This window comes from Pseudopipra pipra, chromosome 2, assembly GCF_036250125.1.
Source record: "Pseudopipra pipra isolate bDixPip1 chromosome 2, bDixPip1.hap1, whole genome shotgun sequence".
NCBI lineage: Eukaryota > Metazoa > Chordata > Aves > Passeriformes > Pipridae > Pseudopipra > Pseudopipra pipra.
This window is the reverse complement of record NC_087550.1, coordinates 16,401,655-16,413,555: the sequence shown is the minus strand read 5'-3', so window position 1 is coordinate 16,413,555 and position 11,901 is coordinate 16,401,655. Positions and strand designations below refer to the sequence as shown.

General features: G+C 36.6%; 1 long non-coding RNA gene across 1 annotated transcript; it reads right to left on the bottom strand.

The window, feature by feature from the left end:
* Positions 1-448: 448 nt before the first annotated feature.
* Positions 449-11,040, bottom strand: LOC135406632 (uncharacterized). The gene is made up of 4 exons (XR_010426389.1): positions 11,013-11,040; positions 10,026-10,102; positions 3,431-3,506; positions 449-575 (listed from the first exon to the last, which is right to left on the bottom strand). It is a non-coding gene; the product is annotated as an uncharacterized LOC135406632 (long non-coding RNA).
* Between the last annotated feature and the right edge of the window lie 861 nt (positions 11,041-11,901).

Here is an 11,901-nt window from a genome sequence, read left to right as displayed (position 1 = left end):
TCACAATAAATGTTTCCCTGCAAAGAATCAAATGCAGTGATAAAAATTAATGAATCTGTGCTATGCTCTCAGGCAGTAGACCTCTTGTCTGAAATAAATGAAATTCAACTAACAGTCAGACCAGAAGAAACTTATACTGGAATTAATTGCTTGTGTTGAAAGCCTGAGAGCAGGAAATAATTATAGCAGGAGTGCAGAAGATGAATTGTGTCTCTCTGATAAGTCTTAGACACTGTACAACAGTCACACAAACAACCTTTTTAACTGCTGCACCATTTGGCAGATCTGCTGGAACTAGCAGTGGCGATGGTCAAACTTAGCCCTGACCAGTATTTCAAATTGCTACTTTGATTCAACTCCTCTCATCTTTCTCTTGGAGAGATTTGCTGATGTATTTCACATACTCCAAATTATTTTTTAAATTTATGTGTATAAGTTTGGGGTTTGACCATACATACACTTGGTGATTTTAACAAAAACAGACATCTCACAACAAACAAACTTACATTTATCTGCTACTCTCTGCATACATTTTTCAGTGTGGTAAAGTTTATTGTCATTTGTGTTCTTCTTAGCTACAAAAAAGGAAGATCAGATCAGCTGCTGGAAACTTGGAACAAATTTATGACTGCAATTAAAGGGGCAAGCAATAGCTATTTTCTGACATTACAAAAGCCACATACATCTATGATGCAGGGTGCTTAATGCATATGACATTTTCTAAAATAAATTCTTCCTCCTCACTGAAAGGGACAAGATGGAGTTACACCCTCTCCAAAACCATGAGGTACCAGGGAGGAAAGTAAATAAAAGTAGTTGCATTTGAGGCATCCCAGATGAATATTATCCAAAATATCAAACAGTCAAGGGCAAGCAGTTAACTACTAGATATCATTTAATTAGTGAGGCTGAAATGACTAGGCATGCCATTACACCACCCAACTGATTTAGATGCCAGAATAAGACTACATAGTTTTTCATGTCATAAAATTTCCTGACTTGGATAACTAAATGGTGGAGCAACTCTGCTGTTACAGCTCAGCTGTTTCTTGAAGGTCTGCTTTTATTTTCAGGTTTGCTGCTAATTCCACTGAAATTTGATCCAGAGGAATTTTTGCTACTATTTCAGCAACATAAAGATCTTGAGTGAATTGCAAAATTGTTTAGGATATTGCCTCTTTTCATCAATACTCGTTCCTTTCTACAATATAAAAGCAAACAAAATGAAGAGATAAATCTATTAAACATAAAGCTGGGAGTGCCCCCATGGTATGAAGTTACACGAGAAGACCAGAGTTCTCTGTGCCAGGCATTGGGAAGAGGGAGTGCCAAGTGAAGAATGAATGGTGGAAAATTGGTTTTTAAATAAATGTAGAGGAAAACAGAGATTGCAATAGATTCATTAAAATGTGGGTTTTAAAATCAAAAGCTGGTTGCAATTTTGACAATGCTAATTTGGCAAGTGTCTGCAGATGAAATTACAGTTTTCATCTGGGCTGGAAACAGTAGTTAATAACTCTTAGGCATTTCTGTCCTATTTGACTCCAAAAACAAATCAGTGTGCCCAGATGAGATAATAATGGGTGGTTCATGAAAACTGGTGCTGGTATGAACCAACTCAGAGAAGCATGGTAACAAAAACTCTAAGTTATATAAAATCATTTGTAGATGAAGGAGACTGTGGAGGAAGTGAGAATGAGAAACGAGAAACCTGGTGAGATCTATTCAATTGGCATTGGTAGAGATTTTTTGTAAGATGCACTTGTGTCTCTCCTTCCCTGAAAAAAAAAAAAGAAAAAAGAAAAAAAAAAAGAAAACATGGACCTGTGTTGGCCAGCTGTAGCTAATGGTCCATATATTGTCAGTTTGTGGAAGAGAGAGAAGATCTAGGCAGTACCATGACCTGCATCCCTGTGTAGGTCTCCTACGAATGCAAGACAGGGAAGTCTATTTTTGTACTTTTTATAACTCTGGCATATTTAAGCCATACACTCATGTAATCATAATGTTGGGGTTTTTTTTCCATTTTTTTGGTAAAAACATCAAGTGTCAAATATATGTAGGCTTGCCTCTTACTGTCTTATTATGGGGTAATGTAATTTATGTCAATCTTTTGATCGAATTCATCTTTCCAGTTCAGTTCATTTATATTGAAGCCATGGAATTAGAAATAGATGTCTGCTCTTTACGTACATTTTGGCTCCATTAAAGATGACAAGAATAAAATACTTGCATGGGAATAAGCAATGGTCAGTGACAAACCTTCTGCAGCATTATTTTAAATTTATTAATTCATATTGCTCAATAACAAAGGCAGTGTGAATGAGGGATATGCCATCTGGAAATCACTACAATGTGGCTGGGTATTATCTTCTAAATATTCATGGTTCCTCCTGACACTCCTCCGTCTTTAAATACCAAGACTTGATTTTCCCTTAGAAAGTAGAAAGGGTATCTTTCAAATGCTTGGAGACAGTAGCTCCATTGCCTCATGTAATATATAAAAGTGAACTGCTATTATTGTTTGTGTTAAACTTCATATGTGCAAAAAGCAATAGGATTTGAAAGACAATTAGAATTCCTGTGAAAAGTTATCTTCTCACATCAGTACATTCCGTTCCCTCCTTCCTTTCTTTCTTTTGATGATACACACTTCTGAATATTCTCAGTCTTTTATGTGTTTGCTGATTTTTAAATGAATCCCAGAATGGAGTGTACATCTTTTTTTAAAGTGTCATGAAAAGACTGAACTTTTTTTTAAAGGAGTTTTAGCTTAATATACGTCAAATAATCTCACTAGCTCTGACTGAGGTACTGCTCTCCTTTTGTGCTCTGAGGCTCTGTAACTATCTTCCCAAAAATATGACTAAGTCCTTACACCATATGTCTTCTTCACTAATATGCAGAAATAAAATTGTTAAATGGGGAAAATGTAGATTTTTCCCCCTATAAACCTTATCCCAACAGCCCTGCACTGAAGTCTACAAAGGATATCAAAAGAGGGAAAGGGTGGAATAAGAGAAGAGGCTTGGTTACTTGGCTATGTTTATTGACAGAACACGAAGAATATAAATGATGATGTTTATTTTTTGTTTTCTGATTAATTTCTCAAGTTTCCCACGGAAAGGAGTCAACGTGAGAAGCATATAGTGTTGACAGAAGAGTAGTGTAGAAGCACTTACTGGTACACAGAATTAGGGGGTAGGCCACAAGACAGCCGGGTACAGCCAGCAGAAATGTGTAAGAAAGAAAAGGAAAATGTTTTCATAATCAATACGTTTATGCTAGTGTCTTATGGTGAAATATGAATTAACAAAATTATCTTCAAATAGTCTATTGCTTTTTTTTTTCAATGAAAACAGTTATGTGGGCACAAGAGAAACATAAATTGCAGATTTCTAGTGCAAGTATCAAACACAAAAGTTCTCACCTTTGGCAATGCTGGTAGGAGTGATGGCAGGGACACCAGGCTAGTGTTCAGCCAAGGAAGCCTTCAGAGCACTGAGCTCCAGTTTTTTGGAGTTAGAAATGGAGAAGAGAAAAAGGAAAGAAGAGCTTCATTCAATCAGCTGGACCTGTTTCCCTTTGCAAAACTTAGAAGAGACTTTTTGACTTAGACTCCTGATGAAGTGCTTGCCTTTGCAAATTGACACCTCTTCTGAAACAGGGATCATTTAAACCTCTTTTGACTAAATTGGATCCTTCTTTGTGTTTCAATGTAAGAGGATTAAAGTCTTCTCAGGAATGTCAGTTCCTAGCAGGGAATGATCCTAATAATTTTGCAGAAAACCTTACTCTAAATAAGTTTCTGTGCTGTCCCAAAAGTTGTGCACTGTTGCACACATTTGCTGCAGCCCCATGCTACTGTGACAGAAAAAGCTCCTTCTAGCTGTGGGTGGAAGGGTGTGTTTCCCCAAACCCCTCGGCTCCTTGTAGCATCAGCAATGTCAGTATGTCTCTGCCAGACAGGGGCTGCTGTCCTGACATTGACCCCTGATGGTGTGGGCAGAGGGCAAGTGTGGACACAGCGGGCACTGCTGTTGCTGCCCACAGGGGTGGCTTTGAATTCCAAGGATCCTTAAGCTAACAACAGCAGACCACTCTGGACTATATGATAAGAGAGCAAGAAACTTGTTTCTGCCTTGGTGGCAGGCCCTTTTGTCTCTCTGCTTATGATTACAGCCTTGCTGTGTTCTGAATAAGCCATGTATGACTTCTCAGTTACAGGATCAAAGCACGTGTTTTTTGGGGAGAAGGAAGTGTTTTGTGCCTACATATTTTATTTTCTTTCATGTCTTTGGCTTGGAAAACTTGATAACAGGAGTAATGTATAAAGAATGCTGTGGACAATGAGGACTGAAAGCAGCTTTACCTTTTTCTTGGATGAACTGGTTCTGATGTGTCAGGACAGTATCTTCATACTCCTCTTTTTCTATTTAGATGAACATTTCCAGTTAAAAACCTCAGTCTGGAGATTTTGTCCAGACTCTGAGTTCAAATCTTGCCCAGTGCAGACCTGTCATTGTTACTCTGTTAGTGAACAAAACTGTGTAGTTTCAGAATAAAGCTCCTGTTTAGTTAGTGCGTGTTTCAAAGGAAAGGATCCAGGCATAGCAAATGTCATACGTGCAACTTAGTGAATTCATGAGGCACAGATGGCGTTTTCAAGAAACAAGAGTAGGTACTTATGTTTTGAATTATTCAAGCATATGAGAGGAAAGTCCAAACTGTATATTCTCATAGGCATTCAAAATAATGCTAGGAAAGATTAATAATCAGCTATTGTTGGCAGTAGGTCTTTATTTGAAGACCCCAAGCAAGATTAGAGTCCTTCTGTGTTAGGCTGTTTGTGGATATCAGGTAAGAGTCAGTTCCTATGCACAGAAGTCCATGATTCAAAAGGGCACAGTGAAATGGTTGTTCACACTAGGGATTGTTTACAGAGAGTTTGCCTCCTGACTTGCCACGCATATGGTTTTCTGCTTCCTCTGGAGCAGCATTGCAAGAAGCAGACATCTTAGAAAATATCTCCTCATGCCCAGCTGCTCTGTCCAAGGCAGAAATGGTCCCTCCATGCTGACAATTTTGTCCTGTGCTGTGGAATGCTGTAGCCACGTGATGACTCTTTAATGTCACGAAGTTGCTAAGGGGACTAGAGCATCTCCACTATGAAGACAGGCTGAGAAAGTTGGGGCTGTTCAGCCTGGAGAAGAGAAGCTTGCATGGAGACCCTTTAGCACCTTCCAGACTGTGAAGGGGCCTAGAAGGAAGCTGGAGAGGAGCTCTTGATCAGGAACTGTAGTGATAGGACAAGGAGGAATAGGTTCAAACTGAAAGAGAGTAGGTTAAGATTAGATGTTAGAAAGAAAGTCTTTACTGTGAGGGTGGTGATGCCCTGGCACAGGTTGCCCAGAGAAGCTGTGGCTGCCCCTGGATCCCTGGAAGTGTCCAAGGCCAGGTGGGATAGAGCTCTGAGCATGGCAGGGGTGTTTCGATGTAAGGTGTCCTTTAAGGTCTCTTCCAACCCAAACCATTCTATGACTCTATGATTGATACCACCTAATAGAGAATGAGTCAGGATAACATTTTAAGACCAAAAGAATACGTTTTAAAACTGAAAGCCAACAAGCTAGAAAAATACAAAATACATCACCTCTCTCCAAAACCCTCTGCACATCATAGCAGACATGAGTGATGTATAAGGATAACTTCTCACTTTGCCTTTCACCTTCAGTGTTTTCACAAAGAGTGTTTAAGACCTTAATTAATTTTGAAAAGCAGATAAATGCAATGAGCATACATCTGATCCTACAAAAATTAAATGGGATATTCCCTTCTATGGTAATAGGATTTTTATAAAAATCCTAATGGTTCTTATTGGGGATTAGGTTTAAGTAGGAAGGTTTTTAATACTAGAAATCAGATTATTTCTGTGGTCTTTTTGTACTATGATTTTTATTCCCAAAATACATATTCTGTTAAAAATAACAGTTTCTACAAGGATCTAGAGAGTTGTTAAACTCGTCAAAGCTAGGAAGGAAAGAAATGAAATTAATATATGAAATAGTTATGCTCCTCTGAGACAAGACTTTTTCAAATAAATGGAAAAATATCAAGTACTGTAAATCTATGCCTAACACAGCTGATTTACTACAAAATTAATTTTGTAGTACAAAGCCTTATAACAAACTAATGAAATTCTGGTAGTGCAAACTATTCAAAACACTGTATCCAAAAAAAGGTTATTTACATTTTTAGATTTGTATGCGAGATACGTGCAGATTTAAAAGTTAAACTGAGACTTGAGAGAATTTTAAAGAGTATTTCAGGTGAGATGTGTGAAGAAAGAGTCCATCTTAGAAGCACAGTACAACTGTAAATCATAACTAATGAAGTGTTTTATAGATTCTTTGGTCAACCCTTGCTTAAATGAAAATAAATCTCACTAAATGCCATGGAAGCAATATTGGTAGTTACAGAGTTAATGCATAATGCATAATTTAAGCTGAGAAGTAAATAGTCATTTATGTATTTAGAAAGACCTATATTTAACTGTCTTGTGGCTGTTGGCATGCATTCTGTAGTCAGTTTTCTTTAGTTATCAATAAAATAAAGGACGATCCAGTATAGCAAACACTCTACCAAAATCTACCTCTAGTAGATTGGGCAGGTGCAGGTCAACGTTCTCTTGCATTAAATTGGGCTGGTCTTCTCAGGGAAATAGACTTTTACAGGGAAGTCAAAAGGGAAAATGGAGATGTGGGATATGAAAATTGATTTTTTTTTCTTCTGTGAGATTTTCTCACAAATTATTATCATTCTTCACTAAGCCAGCTCCAAACATCTAGCATTTTTAAAGAGTTGGGCATGTGTTCTTGTGTAAAAAAACCCAAAAGGATACTTTGAACTTTCATCCTGATTTGATATCAAGACACAGTATTTCAATGATGGAATTTCCTGTGTGATGAAAATGCTGATGATTTGCTTGTTCTTTTCAGAAATCTTATGCAGAATCTCCCAAAGCAATAAATGCAAGCCAATATTGGTGAAGAAAATCCATCTGTGGCCTTACACCAACAGGAAACTCAGCCTACGTGCTCCAAACTCCAGTAAGTTGCAGACTGGAGATAGAAGAACATTTGTATAATGCAGGGTTCAATCTCAGTGTTACTAGCTAGAAGAGGAATTTTCTCATGATACTAATATCTTAGTGAATTTTTCCAGTAGACTCTTGGTTTTAATCTGCACTCTGTGTCTTATATTCCCTTTCTTTGCACAGCCTACACTCCAATCACTACTCTGACACATTCAGTGGTTGTTTATACTTTGATATCTAATTATTTGCAAATGTCCTATTTGTTTCATTGTTTACAAGAACTTGTGTATCTTTGGATGAGAACTTCTGAACTGTGATCTAATAACATATTACTAATTCAACTATATTCTGAATGGAAATGAATCATAATACTGAGTAATCAAGATTTTAAACTCATTTAAATGTTTTATTTACAAATCACTTGAATTTAATCAGAGGAAAATCTAAAGAATTCCAGAAAGAGACTTGAAAGGTCTAACATCTCTTAACTATGCTCTCCCATCAATAATATGTCATAGAGTCTTAGAATTGTTTGGGTTGTGAGGGGCCTTAAACCTCACCTCATTCTGACCCTCTGCCATGGGGGGTTGCCATGTCACTTGATTTCTGTTCACTTCAGAACAGAATGATGCCAGCCAGTAAAAAGTCGCATTTAATATGATTTTAAAAGTTACCTTTCACTCTTTTATTTTTTACTTTGTCTCATTTAGTCCATGCCAGTTAGTTTTCCCTGAAAACAGTCAGTGAGTTGGCAAGAAGAAAATAGAGCTGCTTACTGAAGCTTAAAAGTCTTCTGTTTGTCTTCTATTGTAATCTTCATACAGTTACTATTCTTATTACAGATTTTGTTAGAAAATTGAACTATAATAATGATATGTAATGGCTTGTATTTTGTACAACATATTCATCTGTCTTTAAACATGCACCTACCTTTAGTTTTTTGGTAAAATGGGGAGCAATGTTTGGAGGGCACCTCCTTATTTACAATCATATGTTGAATCCATGAATACATCTATATTAATTCAATGGTAGTTTTATTGTTCAGTGGTAAATTTATTGTTTGATTATTGTGAGAAAATGAAGTAGTTCTTTATGACATGTATATAAGGTAAATGAATAAATAGACAGTCAAAATTTTGTGTCTTTGTGTAACTGAAATTTTTTTTTTTTTAGAAAATCAGATCCAGCAAAACATGGTGCAATAATAAAATTTGACAGGGGTGTTAAAATGAGATCTACCAAAAATCTGCGTGAGAATACAGTAAATTTATCTATTAATTTTAGGAAGAAACAAAAAAGGTAAGAACAAATAAAGAGTGTTCTGGTGTTGTCTTTATGTTCTTTTTTGAGTCCCCTAGAGACTGGGTGCAGAGCCCTTGCTGGTGCAGACAGTTCCACTGCCTACATGGACCTACACCCTGGCCCAGGCTATCTCGTGTTAGCAGTGCCAGGCCTGCTAGAATTAAAACCAGTGTACAGAAAACAATATTTTGTATTTTCTGTACTCTTTCCCCAAGATACACTTCCTCTGTGTCTTAAATCTATCTAAGAATCTTTCCTTCAACTGTGCAAGCAGTGCTGCACAAAATTAAAAAAATATTTTGCATTTTAGGCATAGAAATTCCATCAGTAGGCTAGTTTGTTGGATAAACATTCCCTAATTTCTCTACAGTGCACAACTGTCTTTACAAGCCAGTGACTTTTGTGTACTAGAGGGTGCTTTGAGAAAATATGGTCAAACAAAGGCAATGTGAGCATAGATGAGTGCAGAATGGCTTCTGTGATTAACTGTGCCAAGGAAAACTGAGAGGAAGTGTAAAATGTAGTGACTATGCCCTTTTGCAATGAAAAGTAAGAGCTGATATAAATGTTTGCCATTTTTTTTGGAATCAATTTTCAGGGTTTTGTTAATTTACTTTTTGTTTGGATAGAATAAGCATTTTTCAGTGCTGGCTTATCATAGAAAAATAAAAACTTTTAATAGTAATGACGGCAGTTAGTTATAGATTTTTTATAGGCAATGTCAAATGCCTGGGGCATTTGCAGTAAAAACAACAGCTGCTGTGTCACGTTGTATTTTCTCCAATATCTGACTTTAATTGTAATTATGGACCCCAGTCTGATCCTGTGCTCATCTGTGAAAACCCTTTCTTTTCTTTGGAAGTTTTCCTGCCTACCATGAAATAGGCGGAGGAAAGTGTCAAGTGTGCTCACTGAAAATTCATGGCCTGAAGAGCAAAAAAGGGCTGTTTCATAACTCTGGGCATTTTCAAAGATATTCAGTAAGATTGTGTTTAACAACTTTTGACATGACACCTTTGTGAGTTCCACCATGAAGAGGAGGAGACATCTATTGTCACCAACATATGTAGAGACAAATACGAACTATCTTCTGAGTGAATACAGCTGCTCTTCAGGCTATCAAACACTCTTCTTTCTCATGTTCAAATCAGATTTATGTGTGCATGAATACTTACACCAAACACGCTTGCGTAGGCTCGGGTTTTTAATAGCACAGTACATGGCCCTTGTGCTTTTTATTTTAACTTGTGGATCAACCTCCATTACTCTGACAAATTCTAAAGAGCCTTGCAATATCATAGTAAATGCTAAGGCAAACGTGCTCAGGTATAATTTTAAGAAACCTTCTGCAATCCCAGAAAATTCCCGAAGCCTCTGATATATCCTGAACTGGGAGACCTTCTTTGTGTTCTTTACTGGGCAGATATACACACATATGCATATTTGTATGACTATATATTATTATACAGGCATACACACACATATGTATATCTGCACGCATGCAAATGTGTATATAAGTATGTGCACATACCTGTACACACACATATGTACACATACAGACACAGACATGCACATATAGAGGCACGGGTGTATGTGAGTGTGCTTGTCTCTGGATATAAATATCTACCTGGCTGTTTGTGCATCTGTTATTCCAGGAGGAATCCTTCCACCTTCAGCTGCCAGACTGGCATTTAGAAACCTCCTCTGTACAGAGCAAGAACAATTAGAAAGAGTCTTCAGAGAAGAGGGACAGAGAGGGAAGAATGTTGAGAGACTTTAATAGAATTAAAGAGACAACAGCAGCATCCCCACTGGTAGTGTGCTGAATGAATGTAAGACTAAGAGAGGGAGAGGAAGTTCTTCTGGACCATTCTGTATTTCTAATTCCATTCTTACTTGCCCTTAATTTTATCTGTGTGTGTCTTCTTTTCCCTCTAGCTCCCAGTGACTGTGCTCAAGCACTTCCATTTATGCTTTCCACAATATTTTGGAGAAAGGAAGGTTCTACTGAGTTCAGTTTTTACTTATAACACTACTCTAGAGATCATGTACACTGCCATCTATTTAGGTGAAGGAAGTGGATAATAAAATGGAAAAAATTTAAATAGCCAAGTTAGAAATAGTCTGATGGTGATCTGAGCAGGACATTAATGTCAGGAAAATATGATAAAATATCTTGCTTTAGGTAACTTTTCAGTGGAATATGAAGTGCCTTGAGTGTTTGTGACTACTGTGAATTACTCTTATATTCTCCTCTTAGCATTTGGCAAAACAGACTGGAAGATTAAGATCAGGTAGCAAGAGTTATTTTCCTGATTTTGGTCCAGACAATATTGACATTTGACAATTAGAATTGAGATAGATTTTCAAAACGTTCAATGCAAATTGTAAAAAGCTTTTGACACTTCTGCAGTTCATAAAGTATTGAAACTAGAAACATTACTATGCCATAAAGAGTTTTAAATGAGTGGGACTTAGTGTTTTCCCAAAGACTATGCTTAGCATTGTGACTGGTCAAATTCTTCTGGAAATTAGATTAATTAAAACTGGCATGTAAAATAGTTTTAACCCCCTTTTTTAATATTTTCAAAACAGCCCTGAAATAGCAACTTACCATATACACCTCCTTCCTGTGTATGAGGTCATCTTGTTTTCAAAAGCCAGGATAGACTTTAAAAAATGCTCCTGTTAATAAATAACACATGTTCTTTTATACATGTGCTCAGTATGTGAAAGGAATTTTCACCTCTTTTTTGATAGAAAGCTGGAAGTGTCTGGTAGAAAATTTAAGTCAGTAAATTAAGATTTTGTTCAGAAACATCTGAGAGCTCTATGAATTGTGGAAATCATAAATATGATACTTAGCACTTATATAAACTTTTAAATTTCTTCTAGTTACTATATAAGCATTCACATTTATATTTTTATTTTATTAATATATTAAAATTAATAAATTTGTTGAATTGCAATAATCTGTGTTAAAATTCATTGTCAATGTTACAAACATTATGTGAAAGTCAGAAAAATGCCAGCAGCAGGGATGCATGTTTGAATATCTGCATTAAGGTACAATTGGAGGTAGTTGAATTATTACAAAATCCAAAAAGTCATTAGCTTTACACCAGGCTTTCATTTACATCCATTGTCCTCAGGCTGTGAGAAATGCCAGCCAGTAATGGAAGGGAAACCACACCAATCTGATTCAGCATGTTAAAGTTTGCAAACTTCTTTTTTCTTTCTGGAAAGTTTGTTTTTTCACAGAACTTTTAGGAAATTGAATTCCCCTTTACTAAGTTTTAATTTTGTGAACGTGCATGAGCTTAAAAAAACGGGGAAAATAAAATGTGCTTTGAGATCAGCAGGAAGTGTGAAAGTCTATTAACCTGAATATTAAATTAATGATTTGTTTTCTAGAATCTGAGCATTGCTCTGGTTTTCACCTCAAACATTTTAATTTGCATCCCATGAGGACAACTAGAATGGCCCATCATTTAAATTTATGC